Source organism: Phyllobates terribilis, unplaced genomic scaffold (assembly GCF_046119375.1).
Source record: "Phyllobates terribilis strain yellow unplaced genomic scaffold, ASM4611937v1 Scaffold_74__1_contigs__length_7073193, whole genome shotgun sequence".
Classification (NCBI taxonomy): domain Eukaryota; kingdom Metazoa; phylum Chordata; class Amphibia; order Anura; family Dendrobatidae; genus Phyllobates; species Phyllobates terribilis.
In genome coordinates, this window is record NW_027362834.1 from 2505273 (window position 1) to 2518454 (window position 13182).

At 45.1% G+C, this 13182-nt stretch overlaps 10 non-coding genes across 10 annotated transcripts; all 10 read right to left on the reverse strand.

The window, feature by feature from the left end:
* Nucleotides 1-372: 372 nt before the first annotated feature.
* On the reverse strand, nucleotides 373-563 carry LOC141194906 (U2 spliceosomal RNA). Its single transcript, XR_012267522.1, has one exon. It is a non-coding gene; the product is annotated as a U2 spliceosomal RNA (small nuclear RNA).
* Nucleotides 564-1684: 1121 nt separating this feature from the next.
* LOC141194907 (U2 spliceosomal RNA) lies at nucleotides 1685-1875 on the reverse strand. The gene has a single exon (XR_012267523.1). It is a non-coding gene; the product is annotated as a U2 spliceosomal RNA (small nuclear RNA).
* Nucleotides 1876-2996: 1121 nt separating this feature from the next.
* Nucleotides 2997-3187, reverse strand: LOC141194908 (U2 spliceosomal RNA). Its single transcript, XR_012267524.1, has one exon. It is a non-coding gene; the product is annotated as a U2 spliceosomal RNA (small nuclear RNA).
* Nucleotides 3188-4308: 1121 nt separating this feature from the next.
* LOC141194909 (U2 spliceosomal RNA) lies at nucleotides 4309-4499 on the reverse strand. The gene has a single exon (XR_012267525.1). It is a non-coding gene; the product is annotated as a U2 spliceosomal RNA (small nuclear RNA).
* Nucleotides 4500-5620: 1121 nt separating this feature from the next.
* On the reverse strand, nucleotides 5621-5811 carry LOC141194910 (U2 spliceosomal RNA). The gene has a single exon (XR_012267526.1). It is a non-coding gene; the product is annotated as a U2 spliceosomal RNA (small nuclear RNA).
* A 1121-nt stretch (nucleotides 5812-6932) lies between these two features.
* LOC141194911 (U2 spliceosomal RNA) lies at nucleotides 6933-7123 on the reverse strand. The gene has a single exon (XR_012267527.1). It is a non-coding gene; the product is annotated as a U2 spliceosomal RNA (small nuclear RNA).
* A 1121-nt stretch (nucleotides 7124-8244) lies between these two features.
* Nucleotides 8245-8435, reverse strand: LOC141194912 (U2 spliceosomal RNA). Its single transcript, XR_012267528.1, has one exon. It is a non-coding gene; the product is annotated as a U2 spliceosomal RNA (small nuclear RNA).
* A 1121-nt stretch (nucleotides 8436-9556) lies between these two features.
* LOC141194915 (U2 spliceosomal RNA) lies at nucleotides 9557-9747 on the reverse strand. The gene has a single exon (XR_012267530.1). It is a non-coding gene; the product is annotated as a U2 spliceosomal RNA (small nuclear RNA).
* A 1117-nt stretch (nucleotides 9748-10864) lies between these two features.
* On the reverse strand, nucleotides 10865-11055 carry LOC141194916 (U2 spliceosomal RNA). Its single transcript, XR_012267531.1, has one exon. It is a non-coding gene; the product is annotated as a U2 spliceosomal RNA (small nuclear RNA).
* A 1122-nt stretch (nucleotides 11056-12177) lies between these two features.
* Nucleotides 12178-12368, reverse strand: LOC141194917 (U2 spliceosomal RNA). The gene has a single exon (XR_012267532.1). It is a non-coding gene; the product is annotated as a U2 spliceosomal RNA (small nuclear RNA).
* Between the last annotated feature and the right edge of the window lie 814 nt (nucleotides 12369-13182).

Here is a 13182-nt window from a genome sequence, read left to right on the forward strand (position 1 = left end):
AAATAGATGGTGTGTGTGCAACAATATACTGAAAGGTCAATTATATTGTGCAGCTTATCTCACCACCTGTAGTTATTTAGGTGAACGCTCCAAAATGCTTGCCTAATATGTCTGTTTATCCAAAAGGAAGTATAGAGGGAGAGCTAGATAGATAGCATTGCATTACATTACATTACATGGCAATGCAATGCACAGTTGCTGAAGTTGAACCAAAATGAGCTTGTCATCTGGCTTCTGCAACTTTTAACATGAAAAATCCAATGAGGAGAAGAAAAGCAAAGCCAAAGAGTCCATCCCAAAATCCGACAAACAAGCAAAATGAACAAAAAGCATTGAATTCAATTCTTTCTGATTTTAGAAACTGCATTAAAGAAGGGGTGCACCGGTCCTGGAGATACTGCAATACCAGGTCAATGCGTGGAGTGGACAGAGCAAGCTCTTTTTCCATCTCCCTGTTCTAAAAATCCATTTAATATATGGTCCCCAGATAGGGGACGTATCAGATATTAAACTGATAAGAACAGATACTACACTTGATCTTAGCCAAAAGGCCGAGAAGCGATAACCAGAATTGGTTTCCGACTACGGTGCCACCCAAGGATTCTGAAAAGTCCATTTGTGGAGATGGCCACCTGGACTCCCGTTAAGAAGACATGCTGTCAACCTCTAGATCCCTCATATGCCTGCACTTTTCGGCTTGCTGCTGCTGCAATCCACGCGTTTTAGATCTGCATAACTCCACCTCTTTTAGCACAGTACCCTCAACCCCCGGCTGTTCCCACCCGCCTCAACACCGTTGGAAGGGAGGAGAACCAATTAAGGCGGGGGGGGGGGTGGAAAGAGCAGCTGTCTACCCTTAGCAGGAGGGTTGCTGATTAATTACCTCTCCTGCTGCTGCTGCTGCTGGCTGTCCAGCAGCAGACTGAAGGTGGCTGCTGCTGTGCGCAGGTATATAAAGGCTCAGAGCCTATTATGACACGCGCAGCCAGCGTTCCATTGCCACATTCCGTCTACTGCAGGCGGGATACCTGGATGGCTGAATGTCACTGAGAAGCTCACAGAGACCGCCATAAGCAACAGTTTAAAAGAATGCCACAGACTAATCAACCAAACTTTTTGGGTTGGTTTCTCTTTTATAGTCTGCAGGCATTAAATGAAAGAAGTCAGTGTTCCAGCAGAGGGAGACAACGTTTCAGAAAAGGCATTGTAGCAAACCAAAAAAGAAATTTTAAGCGCAGCAGAGTAACCAGCTCACATACCTGTTAGCTCAGGTGAGTTTAAAAGGCTGCTGTTGATAACAAGGGCATTTGCTAAATAGATGGTGTGTGTGCAACAATATACTGAAAGGTCAATTATATTGTGCAGCTTATCTCACCACCTGTAGTTATTTAGGTGAAAGCTCCAAAATGCTTGCCTAATATGTCTGTTTATCCAAAAGGAAGTATAGAGGGAGAGCTAGATAGATAGCATTGCATTACATTACATTACATGGCAATGCAATGCACAGTTGCTGAAGTTGAACCAAAATGAGCTTGTCATCTGGCTTCTGCAACTTTTAACATGAAAAATCCAATGAGGAGAAGAAAAGCAAAGCCAAAGAGTCCATCCCAAAATCCGACAAACAAGCAAAATGAACAAAAAGCATTGAATTCAATTCTTTCTGATTTTAGAAACTGCATTAAAGAAGGGGTGCACCGGTCCTGGAGATACTGCAATACCAGGTCAATGCGTGGAGTGGACAGAGCAAGCTCTTTTTCCATCTCCCTGTTCTAAAAATCCATTTAATATATGGTCCCCAGATAGGGGACGTATCAGATATTAAACTGATAAGAACAGATACTACACTTGATCTTAGCCAAAAGGCCGAGAAGCGATAACCAGAATTGGTTTCCGACTACGGTGCCACCCAAGGATTCTGAAAAGTCCATTTGTGGAGATGGCCACCTGGAGTCCCGTTAAGAGGACATGCTGTCAACCTCTAGATCCCTCACATGCCTGCACTTTTCGGCTTGCTGCTGCTGCAATCCACGCGTTTTAGATCTGCATAACTCCACCTCTTTTAGCACAGTACCCTCAACCCCCGGCTGTTCCCACCCGCCTCAACACCGTTGGAAGAGAGGAGAACCAATTAAGGCGGGGGGGGGGGTGGAACGAGCAGCTGTCTACCCTTAGCAGGAGGGTTGCTGATTAATTACCTCTCCTGCTGCTGCTGCTGCTGGCTGTCCAGCAGCAGACTGAAGGTGGCTGCTGCTGTGCGCAGGTATATAAAGGCTCAGAGCCTATTATGACACGCGCAGCCAGCGTTCCATTGCCACATTCCGTCTACTGCAGGCGGGATACCTGGATGGCTGAATGTCACTGAGAAGCTCACAGAGACTGCCATAAGCAACAGTTTAAAAGAATGCCACAGACTAATCAACCAAACTTTTTGGGTTGGTTTCTCTTTTATAGTCTTCAGGCATTAAATGAATGAAGTCAGTGTTCCAGCAGAGGGAGACAACGTTTCAGAAAAGGCATTGTAGCAAACCAAAAAAGAAATTTTAAGCGCAGCAGAGTAACCAGCTCACATACCTGTTAGCTCAGGTGAGTTTAAAAGGCTGCTGTTGATAACAAGGGCATTTGCTAAATAGATGGTGTGTGTGCAACAATATACTGAAAGGTCAATTATATTGTGCAGCTTATCTCACCACCTGTAGTTATTTAGGTGAAAGCTCCAAAATGCTTGCCTAATATGTCTGTTTATCCAAAAGGAAGTATAGAGGGAGAGCTAGATAGATAGCATTGCATTACATTACATTACATGGCAATGCAATGCACAGTTGCTGAAGTTGAACCAAAATGAGCTTGTCATCTGGCTTCTGCAACTTTTAACATGAAAAATCCAATGAGGAGAAGAAAAGCAAAGCCAAAGAGTCCATCCCAAAATCCGACAAACAAGCAAAATGAACAAAAAGCATTGAATTCAATTCTTTCTGATTTTAGAAACTGCATTAAAGAAGGGGTGCACCGGTCCTGGAGATACTGCAATACCAGGTCAATGCGTGGAGTGGACAGAGCAAGCTCTTTTTCCATCTCCCTGTTCTAAAAATCCATTTAATATATGGTCCCCAGATAGGGGACGTATCAGATATTAAACTGATAAGAACAGATACTACACTTGATCTTAGCCAAAAGGCCGAGAAGCGATAACCAGAATTGGTTTCCGACTACGGTGCCACCCAAGGATTCTGAAAAGTCCATTTGTGGAGATGGCCACCTGGACTCCCGTTAAGAAAACATGCTGTCAACCTCTAGATCCCTCACATGCCTGCACTTTTCGGCTTGCTGCTGCTGCAATCCACGCGTTTTAGATCTGCATAACTCCACCTCTTTTAGCACAGTACCCTCAACCCCCGGCTGTTCCCACCCGCCTCAACACCGTTGGAAGGGAGGAGAACCAATTAAGGCGGGGGGGGGGGTGGAACGAGCAGCTGTCTACCCTTAGCAGGAGGGTTGCTGATTAATTACCTCTCCTGCTGCTGCTGCTGCTGGCTGTCCAGCAGCAGACTGAAGGTGGCTGCTGCTGTGCGCAGGTATATAAAGGCTCAGAGCCTATTATGACACGCGCAGCCAGCGTTCCATTGCCACATTCCGTCTACTGCAGGCGGGATACCTGGATGGCTGAATGTGACTGAGAAGCTCACAGAGACCGCCATAAGCAACAGTTTAAAAGAATGCCACAGACTAATCAACCAAACTTTTTGGGTTGGTTTCTCTTTTATAGTCTGCAGGCATTAAATGAAAGAAGTCAGTGTTCCAGCAGAGGGAGACAACGTTTCAGAAAAGGCATTGTAGCAAACCAAAAAATAAATTTTAAGCGCAGCAGAGTAACCAGCTCACATACCTGTTAGCTCAGGTGAGTTTAAAAGGCTGCTGTTGATAACAAGGGCATTTGCTAAATAGATGGTGTGTGTGCAACAATATACTGAAAGGTCAATTATATTGTGCAGCTTATCTCACCACCTGTAGTTATTTAGGTGAAAGCTCCAAAATGTTTGCCTAATATGTCTGTTTATCCAAAAGGAAGTATAGAGGGAGAGCTAGATAGATAGCATTGCATTACTTTACATTACATGGCAATGCAATGCACAGTTGCTGAAGTTGAACCAAAATGAGCTTGTCATCTGGCTTCTGCAACTTTTAACATGAAAAATCCAATGAGGAGAAGAAAAGCAAAGCCAAAGAGTCCATCCCAAAATCCGACAAACAAGCAAAATGAACAAAAAGCATTGAATTCAATTCTTTCTGATTTTAGAAACTGCATTAAAGAAGGGGTGCACCGGTCCTGGAGATACTGCAATACCAGGTCAATGCGTGGAGTGGACAGAGCAAGCTCTTTTTCCATCTCCCTGTTCTAAAAATCCATTTAATATATGGTCCCCAGATAGGGGACGTATCAGATATTAAACTGATAAGAACAGATACTACACTTGATCTTAGCCAAAAGGCCGAGAAGCGATAACCAGAATTGGTTTCCGACTACGGTGCCACCCAAGGATTCTGAAAAGTCCATTTGTGGAGATGGCCACCTGGACTCCCGTTAAGAAGACATGCTGTCAACCTCTAGATCCCTCACATGCCTGCACTTTTCGGCTTGCTGCTGCTGCAATCCACGCGTTTTAGATCTGCATAACTCCACCTCTTTTAGCACAGTACCCTCAACCCCCGGCTGTTCCCACCCGCCTCAACACCGTTGGAAGGGAGGAGAACCAATTAAGGCGGGGGGGGGGGGGGAACGAGCAGCTGTCTACCCTTAGCAGGAGGGTTGCTGATTAATTACCTCTCCTGCTGCTGCTGCTGCTGGCTGTCCAGCAGCAGACTGAAGGTGGCTGCTGCTGTGCGCAGGTATATAAAGGCTCAGAGCCTATTATGACACGCGCAGCCAGCGTTCCATTGCCACATTCCGTCTACTGCAGGCGGGATACCTGGATGGCTGAATGTCACTGAGAAGCTCACAGAGACCGCCATAAGCAACAGTTTAAAAGAATGCCACAGACTAATCAACCAAACTTTTTGGGTTGGTTTCTCTTTTATAGTCTGCAGGCATTAAATGAAAGAAGTCAGTGTTCCAGCAGAGGGAGACAACGTTTCAGAAAAGGCATTGTAGCAAACCAAAAAAGAAATTTTAAGCGCAGCAGAGTAACCAGCTCACATACCTGTTAGCTCAGGTGAGTTTAAAAGGCTGCTGTTGATAACAAGGGCATTTGCTAAATAGATGGTGTGTGTGCAACAATATACTGAAAGGTCAATTATATTGTGCAGCTTATCTCACCACCTGTAGTTATTTAGGTGAAAGCTCCAAAATGCTTGCCTAATATGTCTGTTTATCCAAAAGGAAGTATAGAGGGAGAGCTAGATAGATAGCATTGCATTACATTACATTACATGGCAATGCAATGCACAGTTGCTGAAGTTGAACCAAAATGAGCTTGTCATCTGGCTTCTGCAACTTTTAACATGAAAAATCCAATGAGGAGAAGAAAAGCAAAGCCAAAGAGTCCATCCCAAAATCCGACAAACAAGCAAAATGAACAAAAAGCATTGAATTCAATTCTTTCTGATTTTAGAAACTGCATTAAAGAAGGGGTGCACCGGTCCTGGAGATACTGCAATACCAGGTCAATGCGTGGAGTGGACAGAGCAAGCTCTTTTTCCATCTCCCTGTTCTAAAAATCCATTTAATATATGGTCCCCAGATAGGGGACGTATCAGATATTAAACTGATAAGAACAGATACTACACTTGATCTTAGCCAAAAGGCCGAGAAGCGATAACCAGAATTGGTTTCCGACTACGGTGCCACCCAAGGATTCTGAAAAGTCCATTTGTGGAGATGGCCACCTGGACTCCCGTTAAGAAGACATGCTGTCAACCTCTAGATCCCTCACATGCCTGCACTTTTCGGCTTGCTGCTGCTGCAATCCACGCGTTTTAGATCTGCATAACTCCACCTCTTTTAGCACAGTACCCTCAACCCCCGGCTGTTCCCACCCGCCTCAACACCGTTGGAAGGGAGGAGAACCAATTAAGGCGGGGGGGGGGGTGGAACGAGCAGCTGTCTACCCTTAGCAGGAGGGTTGCTGATTAATTACCTCTCCTGCTGCTGCTGCTGCTGGCTGTCCAGCAGCAGACTGAAGGTGGCTGCTGCTGTGCGCAGGTATATAAAGGCTCAGAGCCTATTATGACACGCGCAGCCAGCGTTCCATTGCCACATTCCGTCTACTGCAGGCGGGATACCTGGATGGCTGAATGTCACTGAGAAGCTCACAGAGACCGCCATAAGCAACAGTTTAAAAGAATGCCACAGACTAATCAACCAAACTTTTTGGGTTGGTTTCTCTTTTATAGTCTGCAGGCATTAAATGAAAGAAGTCAGTGTTCCAGCAGAGGGAGACAACGTTTCAGAAAAGGCATTGTAGCAAACCAAAAAAGAAATTTTAAGCGCAGCAGAGTAACCAGCTCACATACCTGTTAGCTCAGGTGAGTTTAAAAGGCTGCTGTTGATAACAAGGGCATTTGCTAAATAGATGGTGTGTGTGCAACAATATACTGAAAGGTCAATTATATTGTGCAGCTTATCTCACCACCTGTAGTTATTTAGGTGAAAGCTCCAAAATGCTTGCCTAATATGTCTGTTTATCCAAAAGGAAGTATAGAGGGAGAGCTAGATAGATAGCATTGCATTACATTACATTACATGGCAATGCAATGCACAGTTGCTGAAGTTGAACCAAAATGAGCTTGTCATCTGGCTTCTGCAACTTTTAACATGAAAAATCCAATGAGGAGAAGAAAAGCAAAGCCAAAGAGTCCATCCCAAAATCCGACAAACAAGCAAAATGAACAAAAAGCATTGAATTCAATTCTTTCTGATTTTAGAAACTGCATTAAAGAAGGGGTGCACCGGTCCTGGAGATACTGCAATACCAGGTCAATGCGTGGAGTGGACAGAGCAAGCTCTTTTTCCATCTCCCTGTTCTAAAAATCCATTTAATATATGGTCCCCAGATAGGGGACGTATCAGATATTAAACTGATAAGAACAGATACTACACTTGATCTTAGCCAAAAGGCCGAGAAGCGATAACCAGAATTGGTTTCCGACTACGGTGCCACCCAAGGATTCTGAAAAGTCCATTTGTGGAGATGGCCACCTGGACTCCCGTTAAGAAGACATGCTGTCAACCTCTAGATCCCTCACATGCCTGCACTTTTCGGCTTGCTGCTGCTGCAATCCACGCGTTTTAGATCTGCATAACTCCACCTCTTTTAGCACAGTACCCTCAACCCCCGGCTGTTCCCACCCGCCTCAACACCGTTGGAAGGGAGGAGAACCAATTAAGGCGGGGGGGGGGGTGGAACGAGCAGCTGTCTACCCTTAGCAGGAGGGTTGCTGATTAATTACCTCTCCTGCTGCTGCTGCTGCTGGCTGTCCAGCAGCAGACTGAAGGTGGCTGCTGCTGTGCGCAGGTATATAAAGGCTCAGAGCCTATTATGACACGCGCAGCCAGCGTTCCATTGCCACATTCCGTCTACTGCAGGCGGGATACCTGGATGGCTGAATGTCACTGAGAAGCTCACAGAGACCGCCATAAGCAACAGTTTAAAAGAATGCCACAGACTAATCAACCAAACTTTTTGGGTTGGTTTCTCTTTTATAGTCTGCAGGCATTAAATGAAAGAAGTCAGTGTTCCAGCAGAGGGAGACAACGTTTCAGAAAAGGCATTGTAGCAAACCAAAAAAGAAATTTTAAGCGCAGCAGAGTAACCAGCTCACATACCTGTTAGCTCAGGTGAGTTTAAAAGGCTGCTGTTGATAACAAGGGCATTTGCTAAATAGATGGTGTGTGTGCAACAATATACTGAAAGGTCAATTATATTGTGCAGCTTATCTCACCACCTGTAGTTATTTAGGTGAAAGCTCCAAAATGCTTGCCTAATATGTCTGTTTATCCAAAAGGAAGTATAGAGGGAGAGCTAGATAGATAGCATTGCATTACATTACATTACATGGCAATGCAATGCACAGTTGCTGAAGTTGAACCAAAATGAGCTTGTCATCTGGCTTCTGCAACTTTTAACATGAAAAATCCAATGAGGAGAAGAAAAGCAAAGCCAAAGAGTCCATCCCAAAATCCGACAAACAAGCAAAATGAACAAAAAGCATTGAATTCAATTCTTTCTGATTTTAGAAACTGCATTAAAGAAGGGGTGCACCGGTCCTGGAGATACTGCAATACCAGGTCAATGCGTGGAGTGGACAGAGCAAGCTCTTTTTCCATCTCCCTGTTCTAAAAATCCATTTAATATATGGTCCCCAGATAGGGGACGTATCAGATATTAAACTGATAAGAACAGATACTACACTTGATCTTAGCCAAAAGGCCGAGAAGCGATAACCAGAATTGGTTTCCGACTACGGTGCCACCCAAGGATTCTGAAAAGTCCATTTGTGGAGATGGCCACCTGGACTCCCGTTAAGAAGACATGCTGTCAACCTCTAGATCCCTCACATGCCTGCACTTTTCGGCTTGCTGCTGCTGCAATCCACGCGTTTTAGATCTGCATAACTCCACCTCTTTTAGCACAGTACCCTCAACCCCCGGCTGTTCCCACCCGCCTCAACACCGTTGGAAGGGAGGAGAACCAATTAAGGGGGGGGGGGGGGTGGAACGAGCAGCTGTCTACCCTTAGCAGGAGGGTTGCTGATTAATTACCTCTCCTGCTGCTGCTGCTGCTGGCTGTCCAGCAGCAGACTGAAGGTGGCTGCTGCTGTGCGCAGGTATATAAAGGCTCAGAGCCTATTATGACACGCGCAGCCAGCGTTCCATTGCCACATTCCGTCTACTGCAGGCGGGATACCTGGATGGCTGAATGTCACTGAGAAGCTCACAGAGACCGCCATAAGCAACAGTTTAAAAGAATGCCACAGACTAATCAACCAAACTTTTTGGGTTGGTTTCTCTTTTATAGTCTGCAGGCATTAAATGAAAGAAGTCAGTGTTCCAGCAGAGGGAGACAACGTTTCAGAAAAGGCATTGTAGCAAACCAAAAAAGAAATTTTAAGCGCAGCAGAGTAACCAGCTCACATACCTGTTAGCTCAGGTGAGTTTAAAAGGCTGCTGTTGATAACAAGGGCATTTGCTAAATAGATGGTGTGTGTGCAACAATATACTGAAAGGTCAATTATATTGTGCAGCTTATCTCACCACCTGTAGTTATTTAGGTGAAAGCTCCAAAATGCTTGCCTAATATGTCTGTTTATCCAAAAGGAAGTATAGAGGGAGAGCTAGATAGATAGCATTGCATTACATTACATTACATGGCAATGCAATGCACAGTTGCTGAAGTTGAACCAAAATGAGCTTGTCATCTGGCTTCTGCAACTTTTTACATGAAAAATCCAATGAGGAGAAGAAAAGCAAAGCCAAAGAGTCCATCCCAAAATCCGACAAACAAGCAAAATGAACAAAAAGCATTGAATTCAATTCTTTCTGATTTTAGAAACTGCATTAAAGAAGGGGTGCACCGGTCCTGGAGATACTGCAATACCAGGTCAATGCGTGGAGTGGACAGAGCAAGCTCTTTTTCCATCTCCCTGTTCTAAAAATCCATTTAATATATGGTCCCCAGATAGGGGACGTATCAGATATTAAACTGATAAGAACAGATACTACACTTGATCTTAGCCAAAAGGCCGAGAAGCGATAACCAGAATTGGTTTCCGACTACGGTGCCACCCAAGGATTCTGAAAAGTCCATTTGTGGAGATTGCCACCTGGACCCCCGTTAAGAAGACATGCTGTCAACCTCTAGATCCCTCACATGCCTGCACTTTTCGGCTTGCTGCTGCTGCAATCCACGCGTTTTAGATCTGCATAACTCCACCTCTTTTAGCACAGTACCCTCAACCCCCGGCTGTTCCCAACCCGCCTCAACACCGTTGGAAGGGAGGAGAACCAATTAAGGCGGGGGGGGGTGGAACGAGCAGCTGTCTACCCTTAGCAGGAGGGTTGCTGATTAATTACCTCTCCTGCTGCTGCTGCTGGCTGTCCAGCAGCAGACTGAAGGTGGCTGCTGCTGTGCGCAGGTATATAAAGGCTCAGAGCCTATTATGACACGCGCAGCCAGCGTTCCATTGCCACATTCCGTCTACTGCAGGCGGGATACCTGGATGGCTGAATGTCACTGAGAAGCTCACAGAGACCGCCATAAGCAACAGTTTAAAAGAATGCCACAGACTAATCAACCAAACTTTTTGGGTTGGTTTCTCTTTTATAGTCTGCAGGCATTAAATGAAAGAAGTCAGTGTTCCAGCAGAGGGAGACAACGTTTCAGAAAAGGCATTGTAGCAAACCAAAAAAGAAATTTTAAGCGCAGCAGAGTAACCAGCTCACATACCTGTTAGCTCAGGTGAGTTTAAAAGGCTGCTGTTGATAACAAGGGCATTTGCTAAATAGATGGTGTGTGTGCAACAATATACTGAAAGGTCAATTATATTGTGCAGCTTATCTCACCACCTGTAGTTATTTAGGTGAAAGCTCCAAAATGCTTGCCTAATATGTCTGTTTATCCAAAAGGAAGTATAGAGGGAGAGCTAGATAGATAGCATTGCATTACATTACATTACATGGCAATGCAATGCACAGTTGCTGAAGTTGAACCAAAATGAGCTTGTCATCTGGCTTCTGCAACTTTTAACATGAAAAATCCAATGAGGAGAAGAAAAGCAAAGCCAAAGAGTCCATCCCAAAATCCGACAAACAAGCAAAATGAACAAAAAGCATTGAATTCAATTCTTTCTGATTTTAGAAACTGCATTAAAGAAGGGGTGCACCGGTCCTGGAGATACTGCAATACCAGGTCAATGCGTGGAGTGGACAGAGCAAGCTCTTTTTCCATCTCCCTGTTCTAAAAATCCATTTAATATATGGTCCCCAGATAGGGGACGTATCAGATATTAAACTGATAAGAACAGATACTACACTTGATCTTAGCCAAAAGGCCGAGAAGCGATAACCAGAATTGGTTTCCGACTACGGTGCCACCCAAGGATTCTAAAAAGTCCATTTGTGGAGATGGCCACCTGGACTCCCGTTAAGAAGACATGCTGTCAACCTCTAGATCCCTCACATGCCTGCACTTTTCGGCTTGCTGCTGCTGCAATCCACGCGTTTTAGATCTGCATAACTCCACCTCTTTTAGCACAGTACCCTCAACCCCCGGCTGTTCCCACCCGCCTCAACACCGTTGGAAGGGAGGAGAACCAATTAAGGCGGGGGGGGGGGGTGGAACGAGCAGCTGTCTACCCTTAGCAGGAGGGTTGCTGATTAATTACCTCTCCTGCTGCTGCTGCTGCTGGCTGTCCAGCAGCAGACTGAAGGTGGCTGCTGCTGTGCGCAGGTATATAAAGGCTCAGAGCCTATTATGACACGCGCAGCCAGCGTTCCATTGCCACATTCCGTCTACTGCAGGCGGGATACCTGGATGGCTGAATGTCACTGAGAAGCTCACAGAGACCGCCATAAGCAACAGTTTAAAAGAATGCCACAGACTAATCAACCAAACTTTTTGGGTTGGTTTCTCTTTTATAGTCTGCAGGCATTAAATGAAAGAAGTCAGTGTTCCAGCAGAGGGAGACAACGTTTCAGAAAAGGCATTGTAGCAAACCAAAAAAGAAATTTTAAGCGCAGCAGAGTAACCAGCTCACATACCTGTTAGCTCAGGTGAGTTTAAAAGGCTGCTGTTGATAACAAGGGCATTTGCTAAATAGATGGTGTGTGTGCAACAATATACTGAAAGGTCAATTATATTGTGCAGCTTATCTCACCACCTGTAGTTATTTAGGTGAAAGCTACAAAATGCTTGCCTAATATGTCTGTTTATCCAAAAGGAAGTATAGAGGGAGAGCTAGATAGATAGCATTGCATTACATTACATTACATGGCAATGCAATGCACAGTTGCTGAAGTTGAACCAAAATGAGCTTGTCATCTGGCTTCTGCAACTTTTAACATGAAAAATCCAATGAGGAGAAGAAAAGCAAAGCCAAAGAGTCCATCCCAAAATCCGACAAACAAGCAAAATGAACAAAAAGCATTGAATTCAATTCTTTCTGATTTTAGAAACTGCATTAAAGAAGGGGTGCACCGGTCCTGGAGATACTGCAATACCAGGTCAATGCGTGGAGTGGACAGAGCAAGCTCTTTTTCCATCTCCCTGTTCTAAAAATCCATTTAATATATGGTCCCCAGATAGGGGACGTATCAGATATTAAACTGATAAGAACAGATACTACACTTGATCTTAGCCAAAAGGCCGAGAAGCGATAACCAGAATTGGTTTCCGACTACGGTGCCACCCAAGGATTCTAAAAAGTCCATTTGTGGAGATGGCCACCTGGACTCCCGTTAAGAAGACATGCTGTCAACCTCTAGATCCCTCACATGCCTGCACTTTTCGGCTTGCTGCTGCTGCAATCCACGCGTTTTAGATCTGCATAACTCCACCTCTTTTAGCACAGTACCCTCAACCCCCGGCTGTTCCCACCCGCCTCAACACCGTTGGAAGGGAGGAGAACCAATTAAGGCGGGGGGGGGGGGTGGAACGAGCAGCTGTCTACCCTTAGCAGGAGGGTTGCTGATTAATTACCTCTCCTGCTGCTGCTGCTGGCTGTCCAGCAGCAGACTGAAGGTGGCTGCTGCTGTGCGCAGGTATGTAAAGGCTCAGAGCCTATTATGACACGCGCAGCCAGCGTTCCATTGCCACATTCCGTCTACTGCAGGCGGGATACCTGGATGGCTGAATGTCACTGAGAAGCTCACAGAGACCGCCATAAGCAACAGTTTAAAAGAATGCCACAGACTAATCAACCAAACTTTTTGGGTTGGTTTCTCTTTTATAGTCTGCAGGCATTAAATGAAAGAAGTCAGTGTTCCAGCAGAGGGAGACAACGTTTCAGAAAAGGCATTGTAGCAAACCAAAAAAGAAATTTTAAGCGCAGCAGAGTAACCAGCTCACATACCTGTTAGCTCAGGTGAGTTTAAAAGGCTGCTGTTGATAACAAGGGCATTTGCTAAATAGATGGTGTGTGTGCAACAATATACTGAAAGGTCAATTATATTGTGCAGCTTATCTCACCACC